Below are 15346 nucleotides of genomic sequence, written 5' to 3' on the forward strand. Positions count from 1 at the left end.
AAGCAGTGACTCAGTTTACTCTGCATTTCCTTTAATTATTTACAGAGTATCTGGGAAAAGTCAAATTCTCCATTGATTTTTAAAACTTATGTAATAGTGATGCTACAATACATAGCAGAGAATTAGACAGACACTTCTGTTTAGTTTTCCAAGTACACCTCCACATACTATTTGGGTATTTCATGAGCCCCAGCATACTGAAATTTGTAGTTTTCCAGCATTTTTTGGTCTGGCTAAGTCCACTGCTAAATAGTTTTTGAAATATTAAAAGACTAGTATTTTTAAGCCTGTTTAAATAACGGGCTCTAGTGGGGTGTGTGTGCTGGTTTTCTATTCAATCAGCGCAAAAGTATAGTTTTACCATATAGACATACCAATAACCCCACACAGCGACCATAAAAAAACATGGCCTGGGTCAGCTTTCAATTGTTGCCGAATCAGGCTGTGTCACTCTAGTCCCAGAGTTTTAAAGAGTTAGTGACGCTCTCTATGGTGAAACTCCTCTATGTTTTACATTGGGAATTAGGGCGGGAAACAGTTTAGAAATGCTAATAAGGATGCAATGGTGAGTGAAAGAGACTCTCGGCTTTTTCTCTATGGGCATCCCACTAACATCCTCCCTTTTCACCTCCATCTCCCAGGATCTATCGGGAGGGATAGATCTCCCAGGATCTATCGGGATCTAGGGGGAGATGTCCAGACTCATCATCCTGAGGGAATGACATCAGTTTCCCCCCCCCCATAGAGTTAAAAAAAAGTCTAGAGCAACACTTCCAGTCTCATAGTGGAGGCGTTTTCCCCCTTTAACTCCCAATGCAAATGAAAAGGGGAGTCTCACCATAGAGGGGCCGAGCGACGCCATCCCTCCCCATGTCCATAGATTCACCCAGCCCAGCCGCTAGCCGTTTCTACCGGAAGTGGCCGTGCGTCACCCACCTGTCATTCTGGGGCTCCTGCCGTCGGCACAGACTCCATTTCCCATGGTGCCACGAGCCTCCGCTTCCGGCTTCCCACTCCCGTTCCGTGATGGAAGCCGAGAGGCACGGCTCCTCCTGCTCGCTCCGCTTTAACCCAGGGTAGAGCTGGGCTGGGCGGGCCGCCCAGCCGGGCTGGCGGTGGCAAGAAGAAAATGGCAGAGCCGCTGCTGTCCCTCGCCGCCGCCTCTCCTATCCCTGCGGCCGGGCTGGACCCGCCGCTGCCGCATCTGCCCTCCCCGGTCTCCGCTTCTCTTCCACCCGGACGGGAGCCAACATGGCCACCTGGTGCCTGCGGCCGTATCTCCCTTGGACGTTCTGGGCATGCGCTCTGGGGCTTTTGGAAACAATGAAGGAAATGTGTGTTTTGTCCTTGTGTGCATTTGTGAGACAATTTGAGATGAATATAGTTTTTGATTATATAGATGTGTATAATTTTTCATTATTTGCCTAGTTTGCTTCCGTGGTGGTGGCTCCTGGGGTGGGGATCCTGGCCTAAAAGGCAGGGAGAGATTATGCTGTCTCTAGCAACCCAGATTTTTTTTTTTAATGGCAATGATGATTGAAAGCCGCTGTGAAAGTGGGCCTAAGGTCAGTTCTAAACGATGACTCACTTGCACCACTGATCTACACAAATAGCATGTGCTAAGATTATCATCTGGTATAACAATCTACATCATAAGGCTCCACATTTCCTGTTACCCAGTGAACATCCATTGCAGGCCTGAGGAAAATCTTACCAAGTTGCTCCAAATATTTTTACTGAGAGAATAACACCACTTACATGGAGATGGGGGGTAGAGAAAGAGCGAGGGAAATTATAAGGTAAGTCAGTCAAGCCAAAAAAAGAAAAATCATTTTCTGCAAATGTATAAATGTTACGTTTGCCATTCTAAATGGTGTGGAATCTGTGTAATGAAGACTCACCAGAAGGCACTGCAGACTGATGGCTATGTTTTGTGAACATTTGAAATGAAGAGAGTATGTTTCACAGGCAGGGGCGGAGCCACCATTGCGCGAACAGGTTCAAAGAACCCAGGCCGCCATGCTCAGGGCCCCAGCCACACCCCCTGCATCACACATCAGACACAGGGGGCAAAGTTTTGCTCACAAGCAGGGCTGCACACCCCATTTCTGAGCAAATTCCAGCCAGCATTGTGGCTCTCCCTGCTTTAAAAGGCAGGGAGACACGTTCCCAGCCAGGCTAGGAAGCCAGCGCTGGCTAAGTTGCTCAAAAACAGAGCTGCTCATACATTTTAGAGTATGAACCCTTTGGGGAAAGGGTGGCATTTTCTCCTCTTATTCTTTTTCTATGTAAATCACTTTGAGAACTTTTCTGTTGAAAAGGAGTATATTGAGGATTATGACGATGACAATGATGATGATGATGATGTATAACAGTGCTTTTGGGAGCTTCAGGGCAGAACCTGCTAGGCACAGCTGCTATATAACCTCTATTATCACTTAGTTTTTAGGCAAAGGGGAATGCCACACAATCACATACCTTATTGAAATGAATGGAAGACACACATCAGTTTCCTTTTAGGAACAAGATCTAACTTTCCATTTACCTTGATGTTATTTTTTTAAAGAATATTCTCCCTTATGCTCTCAGATTTTGCATGTATCACTTTTACTAAATTTCTGCCTTTCCCCGTCTATGGGCTTGTGATCTCTGGTTAAAAGACAATACATTCTTCCTGCATTTAAAAAAAAAAAGTGGGGAGAGGTAAATATAAATACCCCCAAACTACTGAATATGAGGCATTGTACAAACAAATGAAATTGCTCGAAATTCTGTAGGTTCTGGCAAAGGATATCCCTGAGCTCAAGAGGTCAGCAATGTCTTTCACAGAACAGCAGTCACAGTGAGCTGACCTAGAGAAAAGACCTCACTGAGATGACAGAGTTTTCATCTTTCATCAATATTTTGTCAGAATCTGAAGGCAAGAAATGAACCTTTGAAAACTGACAGAAGGAGAGGCTACCACATCTGCTTCTGAAGTGTCATGTGCAAGTGTCATATTTCTTCAAAAAGAAATATCTGAACAATTATTCAGCATTATAAAAATATAATTATAAATTGGGCAGAAAGCCAAAATTGTTCTCTGTTTGGTGGTTTTTACCTAATGGTAAATGTGTAGGCTATTAACTGGAAGACCATGAGCAAACTACTGTCTCTCAGTTACTATCTCTCAGCCTTCATCCTTCAATTGATAAACCAGAAATATGAACACCAGCCCAGTCTTATTTTTAATTATTTGCCCTGTTGCTACTGACAACCTGGAATGCACATCAAGACAAGTGGTGTTGGAAGGTGTTAAATATTTTTTCAAACTTTTTCTTTCCACCATGCCTCTGAGGGTAGCAGCAGTTTCACTGCTTCTGTTCCTGAGTGGCTTGTGCTGATCATCAATTTTTTACATCTCTAGAATGTACTAGGAAATGACATAAGAGTTACTTCCTGGCACATTCTAGAGATTTAAGAGTAATTGTTATGAGCTGGACACCAGGATCAGAATCCGTAGTTCAAACACTTTGTTGATCAACCAGGAGCAACTTTCTAGTTTGCAAGCTTTCTGAAAGGATGTAGGAAGAATTGTTATACCTGTGCAGGCAAGTGAGCAACACATGTTTGTCTCTGGATGGATGGATGCCTTGGGCCTAATCCAGCCACACAATACTTTTATTGTTCACACAATAAAAGTACTGTGAACATACACAAAGCAATGCTGGATTAAGAGATTGCTCTGGAAAGCAGTACCGGTGAAAATTTTAGACATAAGATGTTCCCAAAAAGCGCAAGAATGCCCAGCGCAAGAAATCTACATAGAGCAAATTTGAAGTGGCACATTAAATATTTTGTTGTGTGTGAGCAGGATGTGTGCTCTTCGCCACTTGGCATTGTTCCCCTTCATGTATCCAGAAGCACTAGAGTTGCTTCTCTGTTATATTATTCCATCTTTTCCTCCTGATTGGAGACTTACACACATGCATTACACAGCCATATGGATGTGTCACCTCATGTGCTCCATTAAACATCAGAGGCCCTCTGCTGGATGCCTCCAGCTAACAATGCTTTTCCGATGGATAATAGAAGCAGGACCTTTTCAGTAGTGGCACCAATTTTGTGGTCTATGTGGCCTCCACATAGACCACAATACACTGTGGGAGCAGCAAGAGGCAGCCCTCAGTATTGCAGCAGCTCTCTTCTCCCTGGCCCTACTTTCCACAGAACTCTTTGGTAAAGCAGCCCAAGAACAGTTTAAAATGTGCTGGTGCTGCAGATGAAAGAAAGAAAAAGGTAGGATGGCTCTCTTTGTGTCCAACCTCACTTCTATCCTGGGTAGCAGATCTAGGCAACCCAGGTTCAGAACTTCTGGGACAGGAGAACTCCCAGTGCCCCAGATGACCACAGATTCCTGGATTAACCCCCTCTTATCCAGTAATCTGTGGTCATGAGTACAGCCCTATAATGGTGTTTTATTGGTTAGTTTATTGATGATAGTTCATTGTTCAGAATTTTTTGTTAGTATCAGTTGGTGTCTAGGACTTGAACTAAAAATAGCAACTAGGGACCATAGAGGGGCAAGACCATGAAGAAATGGGCTACCTAGGAGCAAAACAGAGGCTTTGAGGCATGACCCCACTGGGGTGACGGAAACCTCTGCTGGATACCAGCGGGAGGGGGGAAGACTTCTATTCACATCACTAAGGTCTGTAGTCTCTTCAGCTGCCTTATGTTGCTGGGCACAGCTCCAGGTCTCTTTCACATTGAACTTTCCACTTTGAAATGTGGAACTGCCCACAGGGATAGGTTGTGCCCAAATGGTTCAGTATTGAGCCGGTTTGCCTCAAACTAGGCCGGTTCGGAGGTCCAATCACACGTTGAACCGGGGACGGTTTGGTCCGCAATCGAACTGAAACAAGACTGGTTTGGGTGGACAAGTTCAGCTCCAAGTGGGCAACTGGGGAAGGCAGTGAGAGATGTACTTCAAGAGTCTGCTTACCAAGTGCACTGTCCGCGCCACCATTCCCCGCTGGTGCAGCCCATAGCTAAAGCACGCATGGTCCTCACTCTTTTACCAAGCCACCCACTCAGCTTGGTAAAGGAGGGAGGATTGTGCACACTTTAGCTATGGGCTGGGGGGGGGGCAGGGGCTGTGCAGGCAGCGCACTTAGCAGGTAAGCAGACCCTTTAAGTACCTCTCTTGCTGCCGCCGCCCCCACTCCTTCACAGGAGCCAGGGTCTCCACCGCTTTACTTGTACAGGAGAATCATCACCAGATTCCCTTTAAAAGTATTAGCCACCGAACTGCCAAACTGGTTTGGTCCAACGAACCAGACTGGCCGGCCAATTCAACTGAACTGGTTTGGCAGCACGTGTTTCGGTTCTAATTCGATTCTAATTTGAGCCCAACTGCCATTTTTGGCAGTTCACAGGGACACAGGGACCCCTGGAGGGGTACATACATTGGAGGCAGCAGAGGGAAAAGGGAGATCCAGAAAAACCATTGCATGTGGGACATGTTTATTGCAAGAGCCATGTTAGTATGAGTGCTGCTCATTATTTCTAAGCATTATGGGCCAGACAAATTCATATTTGGTAGAGGTAATGGTGAAGAGCTTCAGCAACTTCACTAGAATGCATTTTGATTGATCGATTGATTTCATTTATATATCACCCATCCAAAGATAGATTATTGTAGTTTTCAATAAAAAAAATAAACCATTTAAAATATTAATAGAGAACATATAACAACACCATTTAAAATAACATAAAACTCATTTCAAAATCATTAAAGCCACTAAAAGCCAAGCTGAAGAAGTGGGTCTTTATGGCTCTCTTGAAAACCTCCGGGGATGACAAACCTCTTATTCCCATGGGAGTGCATTCTACAGTCTACCATCTAGGGGCAGCTACTGAGAAGGCCTTATCCCAAGGTGAGAGCAGATGAACTGATGATCTTAATAAGTGGTGCAGATCTTGTAGAGAACCGTGAATGAGCTGCCCCAATTACTAAGAATAAAAAGCAGAGAGAAACTCTTTCTTTATGCATCAATTCACTCCAAGACCGGGGGGGGGGATGTTGGGGGTTTTGAGTTGTCTTGTGAAGAATTATCCACAATGATACGCTCAACCAGAAAACAAACAGCCAAAGAGCCAACAGCCCTGCCAGTTAGTCAAGCTCTTGTGGCGCCCAAACCAATTTGTAACTCCATCCCCCCTGCATCTGTCAAGTTTCGTTCAAAATGTAGCCATCCCTATACGAAATCTTCTATTCCCACGGAGAATTACATTACAGAATGATGCTCCATGCAAGTAGTAATTTTGTTTTATTTGCCTTTCACATATGGGAATATTTATCTTCAAAGTTTTCTCCTCTGGCTCAGAGGCTGGTTTGTAAACCAGATGGTCTTGTGTGGCCTAATTGTACGATGATTTGTTGTGTGATTCAGTAGCATTGTTTATTTGTACAGTGGTTGGATGGAATTTGTACACTGCATAATATTGTTCCACAGTGCTTGCTTTCAGGAACGAGTCCTATTTGACTTCAACATTTGTGGCTGCAATTGTAATTAGATGGGACTCTGAAGATACTTTGATCTCAGTTTACTCGATGTATTCAACCAGTAAGATTAATGCAGATGAGTCCCCATGTAAGCCAGGCTTGGCTGCTGAGTGGAGACCGTCAGCATGATCTAGAGAAGAATATTTATTAACCAATGCCATGTAAATGAAGTTGCTGTTATTTGATTTTGCTCAGTGTTTCACTGCACATTTGGACTACTTGTGAGGTGCCAATCCAATGGTTGGAAAATGTATGAAAATGGGCCTATAACTGGCCAGATTTCTTTCCAGGTGGGCCTGCTCCACCTTCCGTGGCCTCTGTCCCCTACCTAATAGCATGCTTATCTCTTGTCTTTTATCACTTCCTAGCATATGGCAACTGGAGGCTGGGATTTAATCTAGACCAGGGGTCCCCAACCTGAAATACTTCCAATGTTGCTAAACTACAACTCCCATCATCCCCAGCTACAATTTATTATGGCTGAGGATGGTAGGAGTTATAGTTCAGCAACATCTGGAGTACCATGGGTTGGGAACCCCAATCTAGATAGTTGGGTCCGATGGCCATGTCAGCCTTCCCTGCACAGTGTCGCCAAACATGGCACCTCTTCGCCCTTCTCCTTCCATGGAGTTTGCTAAGCATTCAACGAGCTGGAGGAAAGAAGTGCCACTATGACAGAGGTAGCCATGACACCAACCTCTACTCTCAACCCAGAAGAAGACCTGAACACCATGTCGCTCACTAAACCAAATGCAGCTCACCAGTCTGTATGATGACCTATTGGGTGCTCAATATCCCCCCTTGTTTTCACCGTACCAGACAGAAAGCAAAAACAATGGGGCTTTAGGAGGCCTTTGAGTCATCCACTATACATGGATGGTGGATTGTGGTCAGCTTAGTGGCCCGAGTAGCTAGTGAGGCTGGGGCTGGGGGGCAGAGGGTGAGGTAGCAGGCACAGAAGGTGGGGCTAGAGCTGCATCTCTCTCTCTCTCTCTAAATTGAGCCATGAACCCAATTCAGACATTATGCTGTACGAATGCATAGATATCTAAGAACATAGGAACATAGGAAGCTGCCATATACTGAGTCAAAGCATTGGTCCTTCTAGCTCAGTATTGTCTTCACAGACTGGTAGCGGCTTCTCCAAGGTTGCAGGCAGGAATCTCTCTCAGCCCTATCTTGGAGATGCCAGGGAGGGAACTTGGAACCTTCTGCCCTTCCCAAAGCGGCTCCATCCCCTGAGGGGAACAGCTTACAGGGCTCACACTTCTAGTCTTCCATTCATATGTAACCAGGACAGACCCTGCTTAGATAAGGGGACAAGTCATGCTTGCTACCACAAGACCAGCTTTCAGAATCTGTAAACTCATACATGTATTTGTATGAATGGCTCTACCTGTGTTTCTTTAAAAAGTGATCCTGGATACCCGCTCTTCAAATGCACGGTACAGATAGGAAGTGTACTTCTGTACCTGCATTCAGCATAACATGTGAAGAACTGTACCTGTGTATAGATCTGTATCTATGCACACTCATCATATGAGTGTTGAACATAATGTGTGATTGGGCCTATGCTGGCTGGTCATTTGCTGAGTGATTCAACCCAGTGAAAGAGCAGCCTGGGCAGTGCAAGTTAGAGCCAGCGTGGTATAGTGGTTAGAGTGCTGGACTAGGACCGCGGAGACCCGAGTTCAAATCCCCATTCAGCCATGATACTAGCTGGGTGACTCTGGGCCAGTCACTTCTCTCTCAGCCTAACCTACTTCACAGAGTTGTTGTGAGGAGAAATTTAAGTATGTTGTACACCACTCTGGGCTCCTTGGAGGAAGAGCGGGATGTCAAATGTAAAAAATAAATAAATAAAAAGTTAAAGCCAGGGTGAGAAGAGAGAGGGAGGAAGAGGCAGCCACAATTGGGGGTTGGGAGGTGCAGCTGCAGCCAGTTCTGCCCCCCTGCCTGCCCCACCCTCTCCTCGCCCCCAGTCCCAGCCTCACCAGTCACACCTGCTTAGTGGGTCACAAAAAGGTGTGCAGGCCTGCTTTAGAGGTTGGTGTGCTGTTTGTTGCTTTTCACACAGATGTTGTTAACTGAGCAGGTATAGTAACAGGGTTATGTACAGCTCCCTGGCAGGGCTCTTAGTGCAGGTCTGCAGCAGGGTTTCTTCTTCATCCAAGAGGAAGAAGCTAGGCTGTGGGGTGGGGTGGGTGGGTGGAGGCTGTTTTGGACCTAAAGAGACAGTGCACTGTTAACTCACTGTACCCAAATACAACGCAGTTGCTTTCACATATGCTTATGTCCTTTGCAGCTGGATGGTGTAAAACCTTGAGAACTGAACTTGGCTGGGCAGTTAGGGTACACAAAGGGACAAAGTGCTAAAGAAGCAGGAGATGAATTTGCACTCTCTGATAAATGTTTGCAACTGATCCAAACATATCAAAAGCAAGCAAATCTAGAGTTGAATATAAGAATTTATATTTACCAAGTGGTAAATATGGGGAATATTTACCATGTGGTAAATATGGGGGGGGGGAATTTACCAAGTGGTAAATATGGGGAACTCTTACCATTCGAGAAGGCCCCCAATTTCTGTTACACATTAGACTGAGGGGAAAGAAATGATACCATGTTTGCATTAAAACTGATAGCCAAGGAATCACATGATAGCAAACCTGGGCACATATTGATTGATTGATTGATTGATTGGTGGGGTTACATTTATATCCTGCTCTTCCTTCATTATTAATTTTATATATATATATATATATATATATATATATATATATATATATATATATATATAGGCTTCAAAGAGTTTCATAAGCAAACAAACTGTCAGGTAGTCCATTCCTGAATACATTTTAGCAGCTTCAAAATACCCTGCATGGGGCACTGTGGTGTTTTTGGTCAATCCATTCCATGATCCAGCCCAGCTTTTGAATGGGGCTTTAGTTACTTGTATTCCAGTCCTGGATTCCATTCCACTGCCTTGTCCTTGCATACCACCACTCCTTTCCCTTGGATTCTACAGGCACCTCCTATTTGGGTGTCTCCCAGATGTCTGGTAGGGCGTGCCTTGGCATTTGGGGATGTGTATGTTTTTTTCTGCCATCAAAGGTGATAACAAGAACAAATCTCCCCCTCCATGTCCTCCTCTCTCCTCCCTTCTCCATTCCCTCCAAGGGCTCCCCACAAGTGCTGACAAGGCTAAAAGGAGCCCCAAAGAGTTGCACTCCATCATCTCCTCTCTCCCTCAAATGGGAGCTTGCCCCAGAGATCCCCGCTTCATGACAGGGGCCTTTGGAGGCAAACTTGCAGTTGGGAGAGAGGAAGTAATGACAGAGCAACCACGAAAGTCCCTTTGCTCTTGCTCCAATGCTATGGGCACTTTCATACAAGTGGTCAGGGATCAGCAGCAGATGAACTCTTAGCCCTGGACTTAGGGGCCAAAGTCCAGGGCCTCCACACACCCTGGGGGCCCCTAAATCATCTTTGGTCTGTCGCGGATGGTGTGATTTGTGCCCTCAAGAACCTACATGTTAAAAATTATGCATAACTTACAGCGGGGGGGAGGGGAGGGGGGCTCCAAAGACCTTTAGGTCCAGGCTCCAAAATTACCTAGATGCACCTCTGATCAGCTATGACTTCAGCAAGTAATGAGGATGCCTACCTCAGACACCGACTATGCTGGAACTAGCAACTCCCCAAAGGCCATTGGGGCTGGAGATTATGGGAGTTGAAGTCCAGTAACATCTGGGGACACAAGGTTGAGAATCCCTGCTCTACTTCATTATGCAAGGGCCCAGATGTTCCTAGGCCATATCTCCACAGACCTCTCTCTTATTTGGGGGACACTTTGCTAGTTTAAATGTATTTACTTATATCTTGCTCTTCCTCCAAGGAGCCCAGAACAGTATTATTATCATTATTTATATTGTATATCTCGCTCTTCCTCCAAGGAGCCCAGAGCAGTATACTTCATAGTTAAGTTTCTCCTCACAACAACCCTGTGAAGTAGATTAGGCTGAGAGAGAATTGGCTGGCCCAGTGTCACCCAGCCAGTATCATGGCTGAATGGGGATTTGAAGTTGAGTCTCCTTGGTCCTAGTCCAGCACTCTAACCACTACACCACACTGGCTCTCATAGTAGACATAGTTATGTTTATCCACACAACAATCTTATGAGGTAGGTTAGGCTGAGTTAAGTGGCTAGTCCAGAGTCACCCAGTGAATTTCATGGGTGAATGGGGATTTGAACTCGGGTCTCCCCAGTCCTAGTTCAACATTCTAACCACTACACCACACTGACAAACATCTCAAGGTTAAGAAGATACAAAGATGAATGAGTTAGACATTGTAAAAGACTCTGGATGTTACAATAGCTTTAAAACCCGGTAAGTAATGCTGAAGTCTGTGGAAGCCGAATGAAAACCAGGAACTAGTGGTCACTGACCCTTTCTTGCCAACATTTTGGTTTGGCATTGAACAGTCATTCAAAGGCAAGATTAGACTGCTGGATCACCTCAGCATAGTTTATTTCATTCTCCTGGGATTTACTTTTAGATTCCAGCAGGTTATTTCATGAAACTAGTGTATCAAATTTGATTGGGAGTGCTCATCAGTTTTCTGTTGCGTTTAATTTTATTTTTTTATACAGATGAAGAAATTACTGTTACACCCATACCCAGTGACAAGCCAACTACATGACTTCACATCTACTTTATAACCACATATAATTACATAACCTCGCAGTTTATTTTCTCCCAGAACTCATGGCTCCTGATAGACTCTCTTCTGTCTGATCTAAGAGGCAGATCTTGCCTAGAAAAAATAAAAATAGTTTTCAAGACACTTATACAATTAGGTTTTCCCTCCCCACCACCACCCAATATTGAATATTTATTAACCACATTTTGATTCAACCAATATAACAGGAATGTCCTGAGTAGGAGAAGGGAAAGACAAGCCCAACTAGCTGAAAAAATTTTGGCACAAGCAGTCACCTTTTAATAATGCCTAGCGGCTTGAACAGAGTGCTTAATGTTGGGGTAGTTCTTGCATTTCCATCTCTATATCATAAACATCTTTCTAGGGAACATTCTGTTCCCTTTGTTATGTTCCCACCCCCGAGTTTATATGTTTTGCAGGGTGACCTGAGTCAGTCAAATACCCTAAACATCCATAAAGCTCACTGAACAAGTCGCTGTCTCAACCTACCTCACTAGATTGTTGTGAGGATAAAATGAAATAAGGTCAATATAAACTGACCTAGGCTGCTTTCAGGATTCCAGGAGCATAGCTATAATTGAACACGGTGGGGGAGGGGGGGATAAGGGAGGGAGGCCTGCCAGCCAGGCGCGTAACAATGATAGGGCAAGGGGAGACAGTTGTCTGGGGGCCCCACTGCCTGGAGGAGCCCCCCAGAGGCACCTCACGTGACTCCCCATTGCCCCCTGCCCAGCCCCAAGGCCCCTCAGCCACTTGCCCTGTTCGCTGTCTCTCCAGCTTGTTCTCCTGGCCAGCAATGGAGCAGCAGATACGCTGCAAAGAGCTGGTTTTCTCCCGCCTCTCAGCTGATCGGCGGGTGGGCTGAGCTTCCACGGAGGCCTCGTGTAGGCCTCTGTGAAGCCTGAACTCCAGTAGGGCCCAAACCAGCCAGGAAGGAGGAGGCAGCCAGAGTGGCCACCACTGTTCTCTGCAGCAGAAGACCCCTTGCTGCCCTGCCGAATCCAGCATTTGCCAGGTAGAGTGTGAACTCCTTTTTGTGGTTACCTTCCCCCCCAGCCCCCGCCCCGGATATATAGGCATCTGCTTGCCATAGGGCTTTGATATGGGGGGGGGAGGGACTGAGAAGTCTCTGAATATTTATTTTTAAACAGCTTGGAAAATTTGCTGGCTTAAAAAAAACTATCTAAAAAGTCCTATAAGTGGCTTGTTTCATGGCAGAAAAATTACAAAAACTTCAGGAAGAAACAGTATTTTATTTTATTTATTTATTTTTGCATTTTTATACCGCCTTTCGTTAAAATATAGCCCCAAGGCGGTTTACAAAAGTTAAAAACATACAATAAAAACACAATAAAAACAACATGCTAAGAGTATAAAAACATATAAAAACAGGCATAAAACAATACAACAAATAAAAACACCCAGAAGCAGCAGTAAAAACGATTATGTAAAAGCCTGGGTAAAAAGCCAAGTCTTTACAAGCTTTCTAAAAGCCATGATGGAGTCCGAGGAACGAATGGCCACTGGGAGAGCATTCCAGAGTCTGGAATTTGTATTATATATATTTATAATCTGTATTATATTTATTTTATTCATTCATTCATTCATTTATAAATGCACTTATGTTCAAGTTGTTTTGCAACCCAGAAGGTCTGAGTGAGAACTGTGAAGCATGTCTTGTGCTTTTATTTTATTTTATTTTTCTTGTGTGTGAACTGCTCCCCAATAACTTGCAGGGACTTCAGGGTAAATCTGGCCAACATGTGAATGCAGCACCTCTATTCCAGAGGAGATGTGTCTTAAAGGGCTTTAAAAGCCTCCTGTGAAAAATCTCCTGGAATCGAACTTGACTGAATTTGTTCAGAATTCTGAGAAAACAAACATAGGCTCACCCTGCATGGTTGAAAGTCTCCTTTGCTAATTTGCACCGAGGGGGCCATTTTAATCATTCATCTTTCTAGTGTGTTCTAGGCATTAAAAGTAAAACAAATGTATAGTACTCAATGTATATCACTATATATTGTGATGTGTGCGTGTATGTATTCAGTGAAATGTATTTCCAGGCAGCATACTTATTTTGGAATATCAGACTTAAATCCTTGGGGGCCTGGGATGTGCGGAGGCCCTGGACTTTGAGTGGGGGGGGGCATTTTAAAATCTTGTCTCTGGGCCCACTCCAACCTTGCTACGCCCCTGCTGCCAGCTGGGTGACAGCTTGCTCTTTGCCCTCCTCCCTCATGTCTCGAAGAAGAAGAAGAAGAAGGGTCCCATCCCCATTTTTGGTCCAAGAGAGAGCCAGTGTGGTGTAGGGGTGTGCAGAGCGGTCCAGGGGTTTGGTCTGGAGGTTCGGGGATTTGGGATCGAACTGAACACCCATCTCCTGTAGGCCACGGGGCGGGGGGTGTCTGTGAAGGTTCCCCCTCCCCCCACCAGCCTCTGAAATCACCGCCAAGGCCGGGTAAATGGACTATTTTCGGACCGTTTGGGCCTCTGTAACTGCGTGTGGTGGCCATTTTGGCTGCTTCCGCACAAGTATAAATGGCCTCTGCAAGGCCTGCTTGCCGCACATGCACAAATGACGTCTACAAGGCCATGGGCCATCCCAGGCCTCGCAGAGGCCATTTATGCATGCGCTGTGGACAAAATGGCCACCATGCGCAGTTATGGCCCAAACAGTCCAAAAATAGACCATTTACCCTGCTGTGGCAATGATTTCAGAGGCCGGGGTCGGGAGGGTGAACCTTCACCAACCCCTCCACCCGTTGGCCTACAGGAAGCCCCCCGAAGGGGCTACAGGTATTTATTATTATTATTATTATTATTATTATTATTATTATTATTATTAATTTTATTTATTATTATTATTGTTATTATTATTACTACTACTACTATTATTACTACTATCATTATTATTATTATTTTAAAAAATTAAAAAATCACTAAATCCCCCCCGGATCGGACCGGGGGGGTTCGATGGGGGCCAGATTGAACTTGGCCAGTCTGGTTCAGTATAGTCCGGACTCGAAACGAACCGGGCCAGGCAGTTCCATGCACCCCCCTAGTGTGGTGTAGTGGTTAGAGACTTCAGAGACCTGTACTAAAATCTGCACCCAACCACAGAATCTCACTAGCTGATCTTGGGCCAGTAATTTCAGTAGCTTAACCTACCTCACTAAGGTAGCAGATGAGCTGAGAATGAGTATGATCTGCAAGCTTAGTAATGAAAGTCAAAGAGCACAGTGAAAAAAATGGGACTACAACTAAATGTCAAGAAGACTAAACTAATGACAACGGGACAGCAACCAGCCTCAGAATTGACAATGAAGACACTGAAGTGGTGGATAGCTTCTGCCTTTTAGGATCGACCATCAACAGTAAAGGACCCAGCAGTCAAGAAATGCACCGCAGACTAGCACATGATAGAGTTGCCATGAAGGCCTTGGAAAGGATATTTAGATGCCGTGATGTGTCTATACCTACAAAGATGAGAATCATCCGGACAATGGTTTTTCCCATAACACTCTATGGATGTGATAGCTGGACTTTGAAGAAGCAAGATAGAAAAAGTACGGACGCTTTTGAACTTTGGTGCTGAAGAAGACTTTTGAGGATACCATGGACAGCCAGGAAAACAAACAAATGTATCAGAGAACAAATCAAACCAGAATTTTCATTTGAGGCACAAATGACCAGGCCCAAACTATCATACTTCAGACACATTATGCGAAGACCCAGCTCCCCTGAGAAGTCCATAATGCTGGGAAAAGCTGAAGGAAAGAGAAGAAGAGGATGACCAGCTGCAAGGTGGATGGACTCGATTACGACAGCAATAAATGCACCACTGAGAGACCATAAGGGCCTAGTTGAAGACAGATCATCCTGGAGAGAATCTATCTATGTGATCGCTAAGAGTCAACACTGACTTGACAGCACTTAATCAATCAACCAAAACCTACCTCACAAGAGTGTTGTGAGAATAAAATGGAAGAGACAACCTTGTACTTCATCCTGTTGGTGTGCAATTTCTTCTGCATGTGTAAAGATCACGGTCATGTCTGTGCACATTTGTGAAAA

The sequence above is a fragment of the Hemicordylus capensis genome, chromosome 1 (assembly GCF_027244095.1).
Source record: "Hemicordylus capensis ecotype Gifberg chromosome 1, rHemCap1.1.pri, whole genome shotgun sequence".
Taxonomy (NCBI): domain Eukaryota; kingdom Metazoa; phylum Chordata; class Lepidosauria; order Squamata; family Cordylidae; genus Hemicordylus; species Hemicordylus capensis.